This window comes from Myripristis murdjan, chromosome 24 (assembly GCF_902150065.1).
Source record: "Myripristis murdjan chromosome 24, fMyrMur1.1, whole genome shotgun sequence".
Lineage (NCBI taxonomy): Eukaryota > Metazoa > Chordata > Actinopteri > Holocentriformes > Holocentridae > Myripristis > Myripristis murdjan.
In genome coordinates, this window is record NC_044003.1 from 16,186,036 (window position 1) to 16,208,486 (window position 22,451).

The following is a 22,451-nucleotide window of genomic DNA, read 5'->3' on the forward strand; positions in this document are numbered from 1 at the left end:
ATTGTAGCAGAGTAATAGAATTATATAGGAACTGCTATAAGAGAACTCTACGTCAGATTACTGTGGCTATTTTGTATATGATTGGTGATTTTGACTCATTGATAACAACAATAACAATAACTTGCAACTTGCTTAACCCATTGTTGTCATCAGCTATCAGTTGTCAGTGGTATCTCAAACAGCAAACTGTGAAAACAAAAATCGATTGAGTCACAGATTTTTACAGATTTTGATTTTGTGTGCTTTCACTAATAAAAGCACACCCAGATGAAATGAAGGTGGTGAGGCTGCAGAGGAAAAGAGATAAACAGAAAAGAGTAATGCTGCCTCCAAGCACTGTCAGGACCTGAACACACAAGAATGACCCAACAAAGTAATAAATATGACTCAGGAAGCCAGAATTTTCTGTCATGTCATGATGTGCCATTAACGTGGCTATTCTTGAAGCAAAAATCTAAGGATAAATACAAAAGCCAGCACAAAAAAACATATTGATCCAGCATACATTTCTTTAATCTTCATGAACACACAGGCTGTACACACAGGCTGTATTTATGATTTTCAAAACTTGGGAGGCGGAGCTTATGAGAAGCTTATGAGGTTTTTGAATGGAGATTTGAGTGTGTGCTCTTTATCCTTTAAAGGGAGCACGATAGTTGGGCTTGGGAATGGATTCGTAAGCCTGAAAGACTATTTATAATCACTGCAGAAGAGGACACATGCAGCGCTTGTCAGAAGCATCACCACAAAATGTGTTTTCTTGAGTGAATCACTGCATCAGCAACTCGTCTTGGAGATCAAGCATTAATCCAGCCTTCTCCCCTCAATCGCGTTAGAAACACTGAGCGTGCAAGCACGTGCATCTGCGTCTTTGTAAATCCCATGTGTGTATGTGTGGGTACTGAGGTTGACAATTAATCAGACTTACTTTTAACCTCGGGTATCATCCAAGAGCCTGGAGCGCAGCCTGAGTGGGCTGTGGGTGGGGGGGTGTTGGGGTACACACACACACACACACACACACACACACACATATGAGCAGAGAGCAGTGTAGCTTCACAAAGTGTCTGAGTTGAACGGTACCCTCCCTCCTAATAGCTATTCTTTCAACCTCGGCCCCCTTAATCCTGTCAGAGTGTGGCCGTATCCTGGCCAACCATTGGACCGCCTCTCGCCCCTTCTTCCCCATGCTAGCTTGGCGACAAACCAAAAACAAAACAACCCAAACGTTTCCTAAGGACAACCAGTGTTCTTTCTGGTAAAGAAGAGTTTGTCAAGTGTGCACGTGTGACGGGGGCGGCTGATGTGACCGAAGGGTGCAGGAGGGTGTGTTCGTGTATGTATGTGCGTGCATGCGTGTGTTTTGAACGGGGTCCAGGTCCAAGGCACTTCTTCTTCTGCAGGGTGCTGTGATGTCATCCTCCCACCTCTCCGCTGTGTTTTCACACCAGTGTGAGTCACACTGCTCCAGCTCTTTTCATGGGGAGGCGTGTGTGTGAGGGTATGCAGGCACAGGAACATGTGTGTGCGTTCACTGCTGAACAGGAATGCAGCAGAAGTTTGAAGTTGAATTCTCTCTATTCCTTTGGCTTTCCAAACATATCTTGTAAGACTTCCCCCGTACTTTATAAAAGAAGGCAGGGATTGAGAGGATCATCGTGCAGCGCAGCTTTTGACAGACAGCTAGGATCCCCCCTCGCTCATCTAAGAGAGCAGCTGCCTCTTTACCACATGCATCTGTGGCTAACTATCATTTGCTAAAAGCTGCCTGCCAATTCCAGTTATCTCAGCTTGCTAATGGAATTGGATGGAGCATACAACTGCAAAAAATAATCCAACTCAAGCGAGTCTTCTATGCCCCTGTGGCTGAGAAAAAAAAAAAAACGAGCAAAAGTAAAGAACTTTGAAGAGAAACAAAATGTTTCACAAGTTTGCAGTTCTTCTACGGCTCTTAAATTATGTACGAAAAAAATCAGTTACATCTTGTGAAGACTGAAAAAAAAAAGAAAAAGAAACCCAACTGTTATGATCGAAGTGTCTTGACTCATTCCACAAGTGTAGCTGATTTTGTTTTCGTCCAAAGCCAGTTTGAGAGAGAGAGAGGGGGAAAATATGGTGGTTTACAAAAGGTACCAAAAGAGAAGAAAGAAGTCTCCCCCATTCAAAAAATCCAAAATCCTGTTGGCACATTGGAAGAGCTCCACCTCTAAAATATACACACAGTAAATAATTGATGATTTGCTCTCCTTTTGGCCTTGCCTTTTCAGTGTTTGCTTTAGCAACCAGCATTCAGATCGGTGGACAAGAGTTTAAGGCGTGTTCAAATAAAGCTGATTGTATAGAGATTCTCGACCAAGTGGTTTATTTGTCTAGCTCTAACTGCTTCAAGCCAAGTGAGCCCAAGCCAGCCATATGCCTCAGGCTATTGACTGAAACACGGGCACTGGTATGACTGCAACATCCACAGACTTAGTATAACATGATTAGAAACATATATGTAATCTTGCAATTAATTTAATATGAAAATCACAGGAAATATAACAACTGCTCAAAAATGTGTGAGCAGCTGCTATATATTTTAAAAGGTCCTTGAAGTAATTTTCCTTGGTTTTGGTACATTAATAATTTCTCACTAAAACACATTGTGTGTCCTTGAGGCCCAATAAACTTGTTGAATGCGTTTCCCTCCTCAAAAGACATTTGCAAGGCCTTATTTTGGAATATTTTGAATGTTGCTTTGTTTACATTGGCATATGTAGAATGTCACCCCAGTGTTTTTAAAATTTGGTTCAGTGTTTGTCCCACAATCTGGCCAAATCTTTTATTCTATGTAAAAAGTAAAGTCCTAATGAGAGAAACTTCTAATTAAAAGTCTAGTTCTACTTATTACTTATAGTTATTTGGGTTTTGCCAGTGGGGGATAAGGCAGAATTTGCATCTTTTTGTTTTTATATTACATTTTCTCCAGCAACTAGTGGCGCTTTTATGCCTACCATGCTGAATAAACATGGAGGAAATGGTGTGTACATTTCATGTGTGATGTGCTTACAGCATGTGATGACCACAAGGAAAGGACATATCTGTAAAATACACTTTGATCAATGAAAAAGAGAAAAAAAAAAAAAAGAACTCCCTATAGGCTAGCTGAGCACACATACGCAAGTACAAAGGAGCAAAATGATTATTAAATACTGTTTAAATATTATCAACTACCATTCTCTTCATCCGTATGCTAAAATGTCTGCCAATCACAGCCTAAGGCAAATAACCGTGCCAGTTTATGCTCACAATAACAATACACCACAAAACACTAATTGAACACGCACTCCATTCTAGTAACTGTGCACACTACTTATGAAAACCAAGCGCATCAAATTCAGTCTATTTTTGGGGCACACTGTCTGCATTACGCCCCTTAGTGAAGGGAACAAAGGCCCAGTGTAAGTGAAAACAACTTGTCGCCTTTCGTCATGTCAATCTCTATTAGTGTAGGAGCGCTGCTTGAGTGGAACTTTGTGAATGGGGCCCATTCTTTTTTTTGCACCACCTCCAGGGGCGACCGAGCCTGGAATTCCACTGCTCTCTCTCTTAGCTACTGTGGCTGTGTGTACTATAGGTGGTCGGCTTGTGTCTCACTTCACCACTTGACATCTTAATATGGGCTGGCCTGATGCAGTACCAAGATATAACTGGATATGATATTGTCACCTTTGATATGCTCAGGTGTAGGTCATGCAGTAATTGAGTCAGACTGGCGTACACATCAAATTTTCTTTTGTTGTTGCAATCCACCAAAACAACAGGTAGGCCCCTGTTTTTATGGGCCAACTCCTAGCCAAGTCCTACTGGTTACTCTGTAGGAACATCATCAGTAGAACATACACTATATTACCAAAAGTATTTGCTCACCTGCCTTTACTCATACTATGAACTGAAGTGCCATCCCATTCCTAACCCATAGAGTTCAATATGATGTCGGTCCACCTTTTGCAGCTATTACAGCTTCAACTCTTCTGGGAAGACTGTCCACAAGGTTGAGGAGAGTGTTTATAGGAATTTTTGACCATTCTTCCAAAAGCGCATTGGTGAGGTCACACACTGATGTTGGTCGAGAAGGCCTGGCTCTCAGTCTCCGCTCTAATTCATCCCAAAGGTGTTCTATCGGGTTCAGGTCAGGACTCTGTGCAGGCCAGTCAAGTTCATCCACACCAGACTCTGTCATCCATGTCTTTATGGACCTTGCTTTGTGCACTGGTGCACAGTCATGTTGGAAGAGGAAGGGGCCCGCTCCAAACTGTTCCCACAAGGTTGGGAGCATGGAATTGTCCAAAATGTTTTGATATCCTGAAGCATTCAAAGTTCCTTTCACTGGTAAGGGGCCAAGCCCAGCTCCTGAAAAACAACCCCACACCATAATTCCTCCTCCACCAAATTTCACAGTCGGCACAATGCAGTCTGAAATGTACCGTTCTCCTGGCAACCTCCAAACCCAGACTCGTCCATCAGATTGCCAGATGGAAAAGCGTGATTCATCACTCCAGAGAACGCGTCTCCACTGCTCTAGAGGCCAGTGGCGGCGTGCTTTACACCATTGCATCCGAACGCTTTGCATTGCACTTGGTGATGTGTGGCTTGGCTGCAGCTGCTCGGCCATGGAAACCCATTCCATGAAGCTCTCTGCGTACTGTACTTGGGCTAATCTGAAGGTCACATGAAGTTTGTAGCTCTGTAGCAATTGACTGTGCAGAAAGTCGGCGACCTCTTTGCACTATGCGCTTCAGCATCCGCTGACCCCTCTCCGTCACTTTACGTGGCCTACCACTTCGTGGCTGAGTTGCTGTTGTTCCCAAACGCTTCCATTTTGTTATAATAGAGCTGACAGTTGACTGTGGAATATTTAGGAGCAAGGAAATTTCACGACTGGATTTGTTGCACAGGTGGCATCCTATGACAGTTCCACGCTGGAATTCACTGAGCTCCTGAGAGCGGCCCATTCTTTCACAAATGTCTTGTTTCACAGTCTGCATGCCTGAGTGCTTGATTTTATACACCTGTGGCCAGGCCAAGTGATTAGGACACCTGATTCTGATCATTTGAATGGGTGAGCGAATACTTTTGGTAATATAGTGTATATTTAGCTTGACAAAAAGGATCTTTAGCCATGGTAGCTGACATATCTTATGATGCCAGACACTTGCTCGAAGAATTAAGTGAGTTTTTAAACCAGAATGTCAGCAGGTGACTAAGTAATTATTGAGTGACGAGGACTGGTCAACAACATTATAAAAACCCCAAACGATACTGAGTATTTTGTGCTTTTAAGGCAACAGAAAAAAAATGTGATTCATTCTTTCAATATGAATATATAATATGATAACAATTAATTCTGTAGGCATTTCTTATAGCTGCTAGGAAGCACCCCCAACACACACACACACACACACACACACACACACACACACAGACACCACAGCATCATGAGTGCATCACTGTGAGTAAGTAACATGAGCAACCACAGCACCTGTCACTGCTATATATAAGGACTTTGCATCTGAATGGACTGACCTGTAGATGACTGAAATGTGCCATTCACATTTTAAGTTTATAATGGAGTAATATTTAAGAGGTGCACAGGAAAGAGCTTAGCACACTATTCTCATAAATAAAAGAGATTAAAGAAAAAGCACACCTCTCAGGCAGTATAAACCTCATAATCCCACAGGAGGATGAATACAATATCCCCAGGTTGTTGCTATTTTCTGCCTCCCAGGAGACTGATGCCACAATGTTTTACAAACGGCGACAGTGTCACTCTCACTGGTCGTTGCAGATGCGTCTTTTCTACGCCTTAAGCCATACTGATTTTCATTTGGTGGCTAAACCAATTAGGCCACTTCAGCTAATCCTAGGAAGGCTGTTTTCCACTGGAGAACAATACAAACCACCCACACAAATATCCACCCTATGACAGAATTGGGTGGGTGGTGGTGAGAGCCATAGAGCGACTGAAAATGGAGTGGCTTTAATGAGAGTAATCGCTTTCCCTTTGTCTTTATTAGATTGTTATGTAATACTTGGTGACATTCTAGGATAATGGCTAACTGCATAGAGGGAGAGGGGAGATAAAGGCAAAGGAGAGAAATTATGGGACTATTTTCCATGAAGCCAGCATTGATAATGATAGAGAGAAGACAGGTAGAGAAAGAAACAGACAGACATACAGACTGAGGGAGGGACACAGAACACCGAGCATTTAAATATTATTATAAATATACATGTGGACACAGCTGACATGCATTCCTGTGGATCTCATACTAGTTTCATGCTCTCAGACTATTAACTGTCTCCTGGTGATGGTGCCAGCCCACCAGCCTTAATTATTGCGGTGTTCTTGTTCTTATCAAATTAAAGGCAAAAGCTGAAAGAACTAATTTATTTGTAGCAAGCAATCAAGTGGAATTTGCAAAGCTGGGCTTACAGCGTTAAGGTAATCATCTGTGACATTTTCATCTAAACTGCCTGCTTTGCTTCTCTTTGTTGCGGTGTGACAAAACACAACAATGATTCAAACTACAGCCAGTTCATTCAAGGCAGATAGTGCTCTCGACATCTTGTCTGATCGATCTTTCTCAGGAAAAATTCTCTGCCATGCTGGAATTGATGTGTTTCATGTTTCAGGTTTGTTGGTGGAAAACAGAGGAACTGCGTTCTTACTGTGTCCTCGGCAGTGATGGGCAACATGGCTGAAAAGATTGAGAAGAAAGAGAAGAGCGCCTCCTACAGAAATAAAGTTGTAGGCTTTCTTTTCTTCACTTCCAGTATTTTATCAGAATGGGGGAAAAATAAAAGAGTATTGCACAAATGGGTTCCCAAAAGACCTGCTAAAGCTGACTGAGGCTGCTGTCCCCATGTTAGTCATGGAAACTGTCTGCAAAAAAAAAAAAAAAAAAAAAAAAAAAAATGTGTTAGGATAATAGCAATATTGTACTTAAGTCATATTAGGCCAATCTCTGCTTGACCCCTTGTCATCCCTAGAGGTTTGTTACACATGCTTGCAATTTCCACCATAAGCCTCCATGGCAGGTGTGTTGCATGGACCACTCCCACACTGCCAGCAACACTGTTGGATGCTATTATTGTGCATTGCCTTGTCATGTTCCCAACCTGACATGTCAGTTTGGCATACCAAAACTTGCAGGGCCAGCAGGCGTTTGAGGGTCTGAACTCCTGGGACATGTGCACACATAGCTGCACACACAGATGTAAATAGATGTATGTTTACTCAATAACACATCAAAGCAGAAATAAACATCACTTGACTTTGTAAATGCTTCTGAGAGGCAACAGCACAATCAGTCAGAGCAGAGTGACCCATCAACCAAACTAATAGCTAAAAATGTTGTGGTGGGGTGTCATATCTTGTCAAGAATTCCTTGCAGAGCTGCGACAGGTACTGTTGGGTATCCAGTCATGTTGCTTCACCGAGGTGCAAAGCTCTGCAGGCAGCAAACAAATGATGCAATCTAAGCTACTGAGGTTTCATCACTTGTGCTAGTCATCAACACCCAAACCTGACACACAAACACCAGTTGCTTGACGACCCATCCATCGCTGAAAAGCCCATCCGAGGCTGTTGCTAGAGCAACGCTCTCCCTCTGTCTCTCCTCTCCCACGTTCATTTCTAACCACTCTCACTCTCGCGAGACTAGGCTAATGTGCAAAATACTAAGGGCTGGCATTCATAACGCGAGAGCAGAGAGCCGTACGGAGTTGAGAAGCGGTGACCTCATCCTCGCGAGGCGGGGCGAACCGCTGCAACTTTGGATGAACTTCTGAATTGAAACAAATCGAGAGGCGGCCGTTGGACTACACGGACACAAGAGACACATAGGTGAAGAGCCCCGAAGGTTTTTGTTGTGAAATTTAAACAGCCGACCCGTTTTGCCTCGGCCAGCTGTGACAGTGTGTGTGTGTCTGTGCCGGTGACTGACCAGTGAGCCCGTCGTTTCGCTAAGTTTATCTTAAAACGCCGAGAAGGTGGGAATTAATAAAGGTGAGTGCGCTGTTCTCTCCTCCGCTGCTCTCCACACAGCCGATGTATCCTGCACACTGAATAACACCGACACCGTTAGTTTATGGTTGATGACGGCATAGTCTAGGTTTTTGACCATTCACTTTAAATGTAAACATATCTCAATGTAGGTATCCTTAGCTCATGATTTCTGTGTGTCTCAGGTAACGCGGCGCTCCGGGGAGGAAACTTCAGTGAAAAGTTTGGCTAGCTGTTAGTAACGTTCACGTTATAGTCATAATGCTACGGCTCCTGCACTAGCTCATTCTTACCACATTGACTGCATTTAAAAAAATCGTTTTCACATCAATTTCTGTTGGTAAAACTGGCCGTTTTGTGTTGTGTTTTGTTTACTGTGTCTCAACACAGTCCGCAAGGGCTGATGTTGACCGCTGAAGGTAATGCTACTCAAGCAACTTAATGTTTAGACAACGACCTCCCGTTGCTGTTAGAGAGTCAGGAAACCCAGCTAAATGACGACCAGATAAAGATAATTGTTGTTTGGTTTAGTCCCTGAATAACGGCTGTGTAATTGAAATGGCCGGCTGCAGCAACTCCTGGTTTCCTTCTTGTCTAAACCCCGCTGTCCACCTTTCCCCTGTGAGCATTGCAATAACCATAATCAAGTGAGAGCTGACATCGCAGCAGAGAAATCTGATCATATTTCTATGGAAACAGCTCTTTCAGTCTTTTTGCTGCTGCTGTGCAGTATGCTGTCCTGCATTATCATCATTTGTGTGGGCTGGATGGTCATTTGCAATAGTTCACCATGGCTTTGCATGGTGTGGATTCACATGTTGAGCTCTCAAATGATGATCTTGATTCTGTGATACTTGTGATACTTCTGTGGTACATACATGCTTCTGTGGCAACCATTGTTCCAGGTTATCCAAATAGTATTAATTACTATTAATTTTATTAACTCTTGTTGCATCTGCTGTTACAGAGGGCATTGCACTCCAAGCTACTTGCACGTAATCAAACATCAAATTTCAGCATCTGTTCCACCCAAAGCTCAGTCAAAATCAGCCTCATTACTCAAAATGGCTGCTACTCAAGGCTTCTAAGCTTTATCAGATTTGAATAGTGATGCAGCACTGGTACATCTAATTAGTCATCTGCATCAATTAAGTGGTCATAAAAAGGTGATAAATAATGACCTCAAGGACGTGATCATCATAAAGTATTCCAACCACCATTATAAACAAGAATCTAATTCACAGTTTAACTCGAGTTCTGGTCAACTCTGTTCACCTAATAATTGATTTTTGGAGGGTTTACCATTCACAAATCATGAAATCCATCCTCCACTGTGCAGTTAAACTTATTTATTAATTGCTCATGCACTTAATAAAGTTTGCATGTGTAGGAGTGAGTGCATTTATGCATGCTCATGTGGGTGTACCTAGACTTCTAGCTTTGTTGCTATTCTTCTTTAATGATACCCTGAGAACAATTTTCATTGTAAGTGGAACCCTGTAGTTGTTGTGTCCTCTGTGTTCTTGCTGCCATCTCCACCTGCTGAGTTTGTCCTCAGGCTACCAGCCTCAGCCCTCCAGGGGGTCTTACACACACACAGCTTCCCTTTCTGACAAGGCTGAAGTGGACTTGTCAAAGAGACTTGATTTCTATTTGCTGAGTGGTCATGGTAGGTCAACCTTTCAACTTAAAACACAGCAGTAATATTAATTCCCACCCAGACAACATTTTGGCTTCTTTCTCTGCTTTAATTTGGCTGCTGTGTCCGCTGCGTCAAAACTCCCATGTAAACACTCATGTATTAGCTAGTTGAACGTCTCATGCCATCAGCCCTCCCTCATTGGTGTCTCTGAATGCCAAGGCTGAGCAGATCTGGAGGCTGTGTTGCATTTACAATATTAAGTAGGCTATTGAAAGGGAGTGTGTAGGTGGATGCGCACATGTTCTGTAACACATGTAGCTGCTGAAGTATAAGAGGGAGATGGAAGAGAAGAAAAGAGAGAAGAAAAATGTCAGAGTTGGTGACTGGCAGCTGAAAGATTACCATGGGGCTTTTGGGATGCTGAGCATTTGAAATGGCTCTCTAGGTGTTCCTGGATTAAACAGCTGGAGTTGGTAAAACTTGTCTCAGAAAGGGCTTCAACCCTCTCCCGTCGTAAGCACATTATGGATTCATCTTGGGTGTTTCAAATTAATCTCAGGGGCATACCTCATTCATTGGTTGCAAGAAAAACCTTAAGCTTTAATTTTCTATTGACTGCACTGTGGCTTGGCTGTGGTCACTCTTTGGTGAAGCCGTCCCAGGCAAGGTTTTTGGCAGCGTGCACAGAGAGAAAACTGGCAAACACAAAGTCACAAGAAAAGAGGACAATTCCATCTCATGGCTGGCCAACTTGCACCTTCCTTCTCTAGTTTGCATGCAGAGCATAGTGCTGACGGTGAAAGTGGGGCTTACACCCTTCTACACTTGTCTCACTATCTGTCCTCCCCTTTTCCCCGCCACTTCCTCAAATCCCTGCCTGTTCTCCTCTTCTGTCTCACTTCTGTCACTTCCCTGCTCTCTTCTGCCATCACTGGCGGAGCCTTTTCCTCTTGCCTTGCTTCCTTCCTGTGGTGGAAGGCGAGCCAAGATTCCGACATTCTCATCATTTCTGTCCGTCTCCCTCACTTTATCTCTTTTTCTACCCCCCGCCACACACACACACACACACACATACACACACTCTCCTCTGTCTCTGCACCTCTCTCCCTTTGCTTTCCCCTTCTCTCTATGTTCTCCCTTGCCACCTCTCTGTCTCCTTGCATGCAGACGACTGGAATCTGAGTTCCTGGTAGCAGATGCTTAAGGTCTCGGGGTGGGCCATCTCTTGAGAAGTAACAGAGCACGAAACAATCTGAACAGAGAATAAATCACACTGCAGGGCAGAATGATATAATAAACCTAACCACGAGGCACTTAATGATACAGCAGTGCACCATGTTTTACTTTTGCACTAAAGCTTGGTTTAAATTTTCTAAAAGGATTGCTTTTATTTAAAAACAATCAATCCAAGTGGTCTAAATGGCATGTCTCACTAACTATCTTAGAGCCTAATATAAGGGATACTTTTTCAGGAGATATTTATATTTTATTCAGTCACTTCTGCCAAACTTCATTATCTGTAGACAGCACTGTTGGCTGACTGCTTTGATTGCATTTTCCTTCCCAGCTATCAGTATTTGATCCAAATATCTTGTATTTGTTAGGCCCTGTCACATGCCTTTATCTTCACGTTAGTTTTTGACTAAATCCTCATTAAAATATCTATATCTAAAACCATATTCGGAGGACTTTGAATTGTTATGGTATAAGCACAAATGGTGGAAATCTCGTAAGTTCAAACTAGATAAAGTTTTGAGTACTCTGTCAAAGGTAGCTGCTGTTTTTGCTTTGCTCTGTTGAGAGTGGTTATTTACCTCATCATGGTCAAGGGAAACAAGGAAGCACTAGGCCCATTAAGTGAAAAGTGCAGTATGTCTTTTCCCTTGAATCTCAAATAAAACTCTAAAAGCTGATCAAAGGTCATCTGAGGGTTAAATTAAAATGGACATTTGAGGCCATTTTCATTTGTGGATACTACTTTTCAGTGTTAAGCTTAGAAAGTATTGAACTTTTACGTAAGTGCGTGTGGTCATTTTACTAGCCTTTGAAATCCACGTAGGTGACAAAAGTCTTTTTTTCCCCCAGATTATTTTATTCACACATAAGGAAGCAGTATCACAGTCTGCCACTGAGTTAGAAGCTTATATGACAATGACAAAACAAGCAAACATATTGTTTTCAGGTACCATCTCTTATATGTGAAGTGGCACATTTCTTTTGATCCCGTTTTTTAACAAGGTGTAAACGGGAGCCCGATTGACGCTACCAGTATGTCAGGGCTTTTCACATCAGCCAGAGATGGAAAGAGAACAAGAGACAAGCAGTTCATTTCTATCACATCAGCCAACTATTCTACCTGAGGTGAAGGACTTAAAAGCTATTTTCCTTACATTGGATTCATTTCTCTCTATGTCTCTCCCTCTATTTTTCTATTTCTCTCTGGTGAAGAACTGGCTTAATTAGGGCTGGAAGAGCGGATTATGGCACATGAAAGCAGCGTAGATTATAAAAAAAAGCACAGATCTCAGTTGTGACAGATGAGCGAGAAATCTATAAAAACATCATGAAACAATGGCCAGGCAGGCTAATCCATGCAGAAGTAAACAGAAGGAACATACTGTACAGATGGGAGCCCTGAGAGAGAGAACAGCGTAGGTATTATGAGCACCAAAGCTTAACTGCTCTAATAGCAAAAACCAGCAGCCTGATGCATAAATGATTCGTATACACAAAAACATGCATATGCCGTTTACTACAGAGAGGTTAGTATTTATGAAAAAAGAATGTGTGGTGAGAATGTGTGTACCTCCTTGCATACTTCACACCATGGGTTCACAGAGTTTCTGGCTTCAGGCTGATGGAAAAGTGGCAAGATAATAGAATAACATGAAAGAGGAAATTTACACATCAATATTGTAACAGTATTTTTATTTCACCTAGTACAGATGTGATTGTGGACTGATTTAGAGGCATATGTGTGATCAATTTATACTCATCATAAGCAATATCAATAGGCAGAGCCGCGTGTAATGGCTGTATATAATGACACAATGGCGGCTATGGTGGCAACAACAGCTATTTATATGGAAATAAGACTAATTAGGGGTGTGTCAAGCTCCATTTATGGCTGATTATGGGAATCGGCATTACGCTTGTGCACATGCACACAGTTGTACAATGACTGAAATGTATTAAACTGAATTGTATGTATGCATGGTTTTATAAGTCTTATCTACATATACAGACTGCAGAAATTTTTAGTCTTGAATATACATAGTTTTATGCATCTGGGGCTGTATGCATCAAGGGTGTGTATGCATAAAAATTATGCTGAGCAAAAATCAATGCAAAGGTCGGTATGTATCAAAGGTAAACGTGACGTACGAAGGTGCATAGCTTTGTGCATACTCTGCAGGTGGCGTACACAGAGATTTTCACAGAGAATGTATTCTGGCGAAAAAAGAGTCAGAGACATTATGCAGGAACAATTCCAAATGTGATATTTTTTGCTGTTCTTATACTCTGTGTAATAAAAATTCAGATTAACATTAATGTTTATGGATTTTATACAGCAATACACCAATTGGTGTATTTTACCCAAGATCAGATACAAATATTTTATTGCTCATTATATTTACGTGACAGAAATATGGCACTAAGTCTGTTCCACAGCTTCACTCCATACACAGAAACACAAAAACTTTTCAAGGTTGTACGTACACGTGGACGTTTTAAATGTAACTCTGCCCCGAAATGATAATCCCCCTGTCTATTAAAAAACAGTTTTTGGATGTTTCCAGGAAGTGAGTTGTTTATTGCTTTATACATTATTTGTGCTGTTTGAAAATGATTTGTGTGCTCTCTATAACTGGTATTGTAAACTATTCTTATGGCTCTTTTTTGCAATATGGAGAGTGGTTTTAGTGTACATTTATAAGTGTTGCCCCAAACTTCGACACAGTAATTTAAATATGGTAAGACCAGTGAACAGTAGAGAGTGTGAAGTGATTTGTGGTCCAGAATGTGTTTTGCCTTGCTCAGTATTGAAATGCTTCTTGATAGTTTATTTTGTAGATGTTTTATGTTTTAAATATGTTTTATTTAAACAGTGGGCCAATATAGACTAGTAACACTTATAAAATAAATATGAGCTCTAATAAAAACATTTCCGGAACTTGAACTTGGCCACTGCATTTGCAGGAATATTTTAGTCCATCAAAAAAAGCCATTCATCAAATAGTACAATGTTTTCACTCTCAGCGGAAGTTAAAATGAAAAGTTCATGCCTTGTCCTTAAATGCAAAAGAGATGTGATCATAGAAAACAAAATGAAATGTTAAATGCTAATTTAACATGCCAGAATTGGGGGTCGCCCTCATCCCGGCAAATCACAATTGAGCTGGCTGCTGTTAAAACAGGAAATGCTCTGTCATCAGATATTCAAGTTCAGTACTTTTTTCCTTTTCCCCACCGGGGCAAAGCATTATAAATAAATGAGCAGACACATTTCGCCTCTCTAAAAAGCAACACTGAATTGTATAAACGTGCTCAATCACAATGACCTCATCTACCAATATTCTATTTCACAATCTGTGAAATTACACTTCTTCATTTCTGCTTGTTTGGCCATTGTCTCTAACATTTAATATTAACTTGGACTTTGTGGAAGTTTTTGTGATCATTTAGGGGCAAAAACGGGAGTGCATACGTGCGTGCTCAGGTGTGCACAATTCCACACTGATTTCTCCACCACTCAGTGATGCATGATGAGGGACAGGTGTACGTGTCTTTTCGTACAACTGACGAAAAACTTCCATACGGAGAAACACAAAGCAATGTGCACACATCCATTTAGTGCGTGTGCCGCCCTTGACAGTTTCGGAGGTAACTTCCTCCTTCTTCAGAAAGGACCAACTGACAGCCGAAGCAGCAGTTGTCAGATCCGGCAGACCTGACCTGACCAGGTGGTGCCGGCCGGTGCCGGGCCATGCGTGTGTCGTATTTCAACATGATAACGTGTGTACCGGGGGCAATCGCGCTTGAGCGCCTTTGGGCTTTAGGTCATGTGAGTGCAGGCCAGCAGGGGACTGGGGAGCGGGGGCATTTTTGCTTTAGCACGATACGGAGCAACTGGTCCTAATGTTAGTAGGCCCTTTGAAATGCATCCAACATTTCCCTGCAGTTTTGCCATTCACTCTTAATTTGTGCGCATGATCAAAGCTTTGAAACCTTTAGAATTATGTTAACATGAATCAGTTGAGCACCCTCTTAAGACTAAACCCCTGGCTGAATGGTCCTCCTCATTCCCTTGTTTTCCTTGTTTTCCATGATGACATACCACGAATGAGACAGAGGAAAGGAATTGTAAATCTTCACCCCCAAACATGTATGGAGGCATCGCTCAAATTCCCACCAATTGTTTCACCATCTGTTTCTAGACAGAGCCTTGCTGGCTGACTAAAAGGATGTTGTTGCTACCGTTGGCTCTTTAGGGATGGCTGGTATAAGAGATGGATGTGCTTTTCTGACCCTGTTAGATTTGTTAATTGTTGCTGTCTCTCCTATGCCATTTTGGGAAAAGTGTGAATGTGTGGAGCTTCAATTTGAAATTTATGCAAGCTATTAGACATGAAATTACTTAGCTATTTGAGCACTCAAGATGTGATTCGATGATTTTGAATATGGAACCAGACTGAATTTCTCATGCAACCTGAGGTTATTAGCTTGAGTAGAGTTATGATTTGACACGGCAATTTACCTGAGGCCAGATCAGCCCCTGTCACTTTTTGTTTTTATGTTGTACATATGCACTACCTTGGTTTCACTAGCATTATAATTTCATGGCTCACTGTCTGGACTGAAGGACGAGAAACCTTAGGATGCATCTGTCCTTTCTTGGAAAGTTTTTGTGAATATTTTTGTTTAGCCCAAGTTAGAAACAGACATGTTTCACCTTAATAAAATATAGACAAGTCAGCCACTTACCAAGACAGACAGTTATGTTTTATATGCTCAATATGCCCATATCCATGTAAAATAACCTGAGGTAATATCAGTTACTCAAAAAATCCGGTTTCCTAGTCACTGCCAACAGAGCAGATCCAGAATGAATTCCCCCTTGCTTGTATACCAAAGGCATTTAGTTCTTATTTTCAACTTCAGGAGAAAAAATGTTCACATATTTCTGGGTGGATTTTCCCTATAAAGATTTTAATTTCATGTAATTTAATAAGTAAACCAGAAGCACATGATTTACAAAGTGCAGTAATGATCTATAGGATATGCCTTGGTGTCAGTGGTGCAGACACATATTTACAAGTTACAACTTACATCACATATTTACAACTTACAATTCACAAGTTACAAAATGAATGGAGACTTAGATAGGGCAAGGACAACACGATCTCACCAGTATTGTCTACAAGGGAGGTGCAGCAAAATACAACATCACACTGGAGAGGGTGTGTTGGATTTTTGAGGATCCACCTGTTACACATTCCTAATGTCTCAGTTGTGTCCAAGTTGGATGTGTTTATAAGGCAGTTGATTATGTTGTAACGTGTGGTGAGTCATGTTGTGAGCCATTGTGGTTGTCAGTGAATCACCAACCTGAAAGAAGTGTGCATAGTGTGACAGGACAGGGTGTAATCCACAATTAGTTCTCACGCTTAAGAGAACCTCTCTCATTTTTCTGGCTTTCTTTATTCATATTTCTTGTGGTGCTTATCATAACACCTGTTCTTGACTGAACTCAGTGCAAACAAGCAAATGGAGGTATGGCATGAAAAAATAAATAGCAGCCAGTTGCTTCAATGAAGATAGCCAAATTTGCAGTGTGTGTCAGCAGGTGAAGCAAGTGGCATTGCTTTGGATTAAAAAAAAATCAGTGGCTTTGCCTCTATTTCAGCAAAGTGTTGTGGGTGTGCCAAACTTCTAAAGCTCTGCTATTGGCTGGAAACTACATTGAACTCTCATGTTTTTCACACTGAGGAGAGCAGAGATTGGCAAAGAGAGGTTTATCTTGACAACAGGGAAGTGTCCTCCTCTGTATGATAGTTAGAGAAATTAAATTAAAGTAATTAATGTCACTGATACTAGCTTGTGCTCACTAATTTTTGTCACTTAAACATGGGAAAAGTATGCAAAGCAAGTAAATTCCCACTCTGAAAGATGACTGGTTCCTGTTTGTGACTCTGACGCTATTGGATCCTATCAGGACTCTTTCTGAGGCAAGATCATTATGTTATTGCTTGCTTGCTTGTAGTGTAGAACAGCAGTTATGTGACATAGAAAAGACCACATTTTAGTAACCAAGGGTTAGGGCTTCAACAGTACTCTGTGGAGCTGGGCAACATGGATAAAATCAAAATTATTTTTTTGATGTTTATATTTGTGACAGTACTATAGGGATGGATATGGGTGCTTTCATGAGATGTTTACATCATCAGATTTTTAATAATCATTATTAATGTGGATAGGATGACCACAGAGGTAGAGGAAAATAATAACATAACTGCAGAAGTCTAATTTAAATTCAGTCGTATCTCTTCACTCTAACGCAGCCTTTAAAAACTAGGAAAAGACATCACTAATGTCATATCATGATATATATCCCAGATGATATCTAGTTTTGTATCATGATATTGATATTATATCAATATATTGCACTGCCCTACTATTTTAATACTTTGAGAAGCATAAATATTTTTTGCCAAATGCATCCTGCAAGCTGGAATTCCATTTCAGCAACACGTCCAGGGGGTGTATATGTATAAATGCTACATTCATTGGTGTAGCTTAGAGATGATGGACTTAGCAGATCCTGAGTGTGGCTCTGGACAGTGGACTGCAGCAGTGTGTGTAAAACTCAACACAGTCCAAACAGCTGAAAACATGGTAAGAGCATCATATTAGTCTAGTACACCTTGAGCTTAGGTATTAAACTTAAAATTCACATAGAAGAGTTAAAACTCTGGGATTGCGAGTACAACATCGATCTGATTCCATGCTGTAGTCATTGGAAGAATCAAAAGGTTAAGCATCCAAAATTTGTACAAAAAGGTCTGTGCTCTCCTTATGTGCTGTGTAAGGAACTGTCCGATGACAACACGTACACAAGCAAAGGAAACAGGGCATGGGATTAAATGGTCATTGTTCATCTCTGCTGGATGGAGCAGCCACTTTGATCCACAGGAAACCTTGAGTTCTTGCAGTTGGGAATGTGGTCTCCTGTTTGCAGCATATTCTGTCACACAGATTTTTTTTTTAATCAAATGCAATGATTTCTCAACTTTTCTCCACCCACGTTAAGACTGTGAGCTGGCCTTGATGCAGCTGCCTGTTATATCTGACTGTGACAAGATATAAAGGATGCTGTCTTATTTTCTGTCACACCACAAGTTGCAGATCATCCAAACCTGAAAAGATGGGTCAGGGAGAAAAAAGTTGGCTTTAAAGTCAACAGACTTTTGAGTTGTTTCCCAGCCTTGAAATTGATTCATTAAGTGTGATGTAATTGGCAGTCTCTGTGGTTTCACTGTCAGTTTGAGTCCTGTTCCACTGCTGTAATGCCCCACTGAGCCTCAATAGACCAAACAGATAATCATGTGGCTGTGTTGATGTTTCTGGTAATGCGGCTGCCTGGGTGGCTTTATGTTTAGACACCAAAACACGTATCTCAGGCAGAGATGTGCTTTAGTAGTCAGCATGGTTTTAAAAGCATGGCAGAAAGAACCAGTATAAAGTTTTAAAGGAGGATGTTGACCTCTTGATAAATACTGTATGTATTTATATGAACTTACTGGAGTGCAGGATGATTGATGGCAGGTTCACATTTGTGTGTTCACTGTTTATGTGTTTCATTATAAGGTGTGATAGCTTCATCTGACTGCGTATGTTTAACAGTATGAGCTAGCTTTGCATCATCACAAAAGCAAATTGGCATCAAATATCTTTGATGCAAAGTGAAAACATTGGTCCATATCATTTTTAAGATATTTTTTTTCCCTTTATTTTGAAACCCCCATGCAACGGCTATGTAATCTTTTATTCAAGGGTGCATTATTTAGGACTGGGAAAAATCACAATTTTTAGATTATTTAGAAATGCTTTAATCAAACTGAAATATATCTTACTATCTTGATCATATACAACTGTTGTTACACCATATGTCATTGAAGTATTTACACAGGTATGCTCCTGATACGCAATACAAATTGTACTAAACTTAAAGTAACTAACACCACATATTGAATAAATTCATAGGGCACTCTGTTTGATGTTATTGCTACTGTAAATGCTTTAACTAAACAAACTTTGACTTCCATTTAAAAACGTTTTCCATTGTTTGTAACAAGGTCAGAAGAGCTTAGTGGAGCTTTCTAGGGGCAAATTGTTCTCCTGAGTGCTGAAAACACTATCCCAGTGTCAAATTTACAGCTTCAGAGGGCAGCACAGCACACTGGACAGATTTTCACAAACAAAAAAAGTCACTTTAATTCAAAGCAAAACCGACAGAATTATAGTGACCACACCATCTGCGTACATGTATATCTAGCTCTTTATGAGAAACGACCACATTTGGATCCAGTATTCAAAGAACTTTTGGCTCCAGTTAGTAAAAGTACAGTCAAAAGATGGTTGGCAAACTGTGACCTTAATGAAAGAGTAGTAGTTTCCAAACCTCTTCTTTGACAGCAAAACAAGGCTAAATGTTTTGCGTGGACCAAACCAAGTGACACCAAAGTGTCACTGCGGAAGATTGGAAGAAACTCTTATTTACATGTTGTAATGTGGGATGTTTGTCTGTTGGTGTACCCATTTTTTTTTTTTTTATATACTTTATTTTTTCAATGATTGTTGACATATGCAGCTTAACTGCTTCCACTCTTGCATTTCATGTCAAAATCTTTTTTTTAAATAAAGAACACAAAGAAAACAATACAAAACAGAAAGCTAACAAAATTGCTCAAAACCAAAAAAAAAAAAAAAAAAAACACAAAAGAAAGACATGACAAATTAATTGGATACTGCAGACATTTTGTACCTTCAATTCATAGATACGCATGCATACATATACATACCCATCAAAATACACACAGTAGGTCTACCCATACATATACACAGTATACAATACATACCACTTGCAGGGAGTGTCAATAGTGTGATAATGTCTTTGAAAATTAAAAAAATAATATTGACCTTCTGATTCCTTTTGATGATGTAGTTATAATTTACGGTCATCTAAAATCCACCTTTTGTCAAACGCATCTTCCATATTCCTTATTTTGTGAGTTATTTTTTTCCATAAGTTCAACTTTGGTGTACCTATTCAGTTCAGTCTCATACAGACTGTGTGAGACAGCAAACAAGTCCAGCATGTGGTGGCTAGTAAAGAAATGAAAATACAAGTAGTCAGGTAGAACACTGTTGTGTGCTTAAAACTTAGGCTAAAGGATGATGAAACCCAAGCAGGGCACAAAGTTTGCAGTGATGTAATTGTACCTCATTTGATATTCTTACATCACTGTTGGGTGTGGTCAGAAACGCAGCAGGGCTTACATTTTCAAACTATAGAGGTTAGTGCAAGAATGTTTTCCTACCCTAGAAGATTTAGGGGTTCATCACACTTTAAATGATTGAAATTTGATGGGAGTGGTGGAAAACAGGGTCTGCCAGTTTGATTCAGGTAGATATAGTTGTTACTGTTTTCATGCAAACTAAGAGCCCCATTCCCCACAGTGCAGCATGGCAACTGCACTGTCAACAGAGCTGCAACTATTATGGATGAATTTATAATAAATAGTCACCTGATAGAGCATAATTAATGAATAATCAATGAGCTTTATGCTAGTCTCTTGAAAATCTGGAATTCTGTTATAGTCAAACAAAAGGGTTGTTGTTGTTATTTATTTATTTATTTATTTATTTTGCACATGCATTTTCCTGTTCAGTGGAAAATCCTTTTCAGATTTCACATTTGGGATTAGTTGGGATTAATGGGAGGCTACCCATGATTATATTTATGGTATGGGAAATGCTGAACAAAGTTTTGTTTACTTTTAGACTACTGAAAAAAGTGTTTTATCTTGTTTAAGAAATTTATAGAAATTTATATTAATTTTTTGGTAAATAATATAAAAATGAGTTCTTGGTAGTGGACTTTTAGACCTTGCTGTAGATATGATTAATACTACGTTGAGAAAAGAATATAAGCTGCAAAAAATTGTAACATCATATAATATTAAACAAGGCTAAATGTGTCTTCAGAGCTAGTTGTCAGGTCAGTAGGTCACTGAGGTCATTTGACTGCAAAAAGCTGGCTCATGCTTTAGCACTGATGCCAATGAGAAAAGAGCTCTAACAGATTTTGGTAATGAAAAACATCTTTCTTGGATTTGTGGGTGCCAAGGAGATTGTAGCCGTGTGCCAGGGACAATAAATACATGAATCCATCTTGATTTACTGATAGCAGCAGAAGATTTTGGCTGACCCTGGACACTCCATGCACTGACACAGTGCCAGACACAATGCTGATAGTAGTGAATTTCTCACTGGATGTGTAGCTAATTTTGCCCTAAACTGTTGATTCCAGTGGCTGCTTCACAGACAGGCATAAACTAGATTAGACGGCTGGACTGGTTCAATAGGAGCAGTAGACAGTTCACTTCTAAACCAGAAAACTAGGTTTCTGTGACCAGACTTACAACATCTGGCTTGCAGGTGGTGGAAGCAGACAACCAAAACAGGAAAGTGGCCTATCTGTAGCACTCACTGCAACCTTTCAGCTCATTTTACTCATCCAAGAAGGAGACTGTTTTGGCATATAAGGTGATGGCCTGATCCATTCTTGGATTTAAGGTTTACGACTTTGCTAAGGCCAAATTTTTGGCCAAGGGTCATCAGTCTTCCACAGACTGGGCTTGCAGGTCTGTCTCATCATGCTGTGTGCTGGGCCAGGGGTGCACATTGGCATGCAGTGGAATGTGTGAGAGAGCTATGTGTACACAATAGGGATGACCTCATCGTTTTCAGCTTCAGCTAAGCTCGACACACTGAAGAACAATGAAATCTGCATGCCCCACTATCCAGTTCTCCCCCTCTGAACACTGTGTGTGTCCATGAGGTGATGTGTATTTACCTCCTAGTTTATGGAGATTGATAATATTTACTCAGGGCTGAACTGGTTAATGATTATTTGGACAAGTAGAAATGAAAGTATTGGGCTACACACACTGGTGCCTGTGGGTGCAGCAACACAACTACAATGAGCCTTTTGCCAGGTCTCAGTGAATGCTGCTCTAACCTAGCTGACCTTCTGTAGATTAGATGGTAAACTTTGGCCCAGCTATTATTCAAGCTCTTGGGAAATGTCATTCATGCTATTCTTTTGAATCAAGACTCATCGAGCAAGAGAGCCATGAATATATAGAACTCCCATTTTTTTTTTAGAATATTTTGTTTAATTTTATTATTATTGTCTTATTTATTTATTATTTAGTTAAAAGCACAACAAAAGACCAAGACCACTGTTTTCATCTTCCAAATGGACAGTCTACAGTCCTTAAGTAATTAAAAAAAAAAAAAAAAAAAAACTGGTGGTGATCTTGGCTTTGTGAACCCTCTCTCGCACCTGTTGCCTCTACCGCTCAAAACTCTTAGCGGTCTCAGTGCTTACGTGTGATGAAGTGGACTGAATCACTCAGAGTACCACTGCTGCCTTGTTACCCAGTTACTCAAATGGAGTGGGCCGCTCTGTGG

General features: G+C 40.6%; 1 protein-coding gene across 2 annotated transcripts in view; it reads left to right on the forward strand.

Annotated features, from left to right (window-relative positions):
* Positions 1-7,866: 7,866 nt before the first annotated feature.
* sipa1l1 (signal-induced proliferation-associated 1 like 1) overlaps positions 7,867-22,451 on the forward strand; it is a 108,951-nt gene continuing 94,366 nt past the window's right edge. For both annotated transcript variants that reach the window (XM_030047167.1, XM_030047168.1), the window contains exon 1: positions 7,867-8,053. The gene's annotated coding sequence lies outside the window, so the exon portion shown is untranslated. The remainder of the gene's footprint in view (positions 8,054-22,451) is intronic.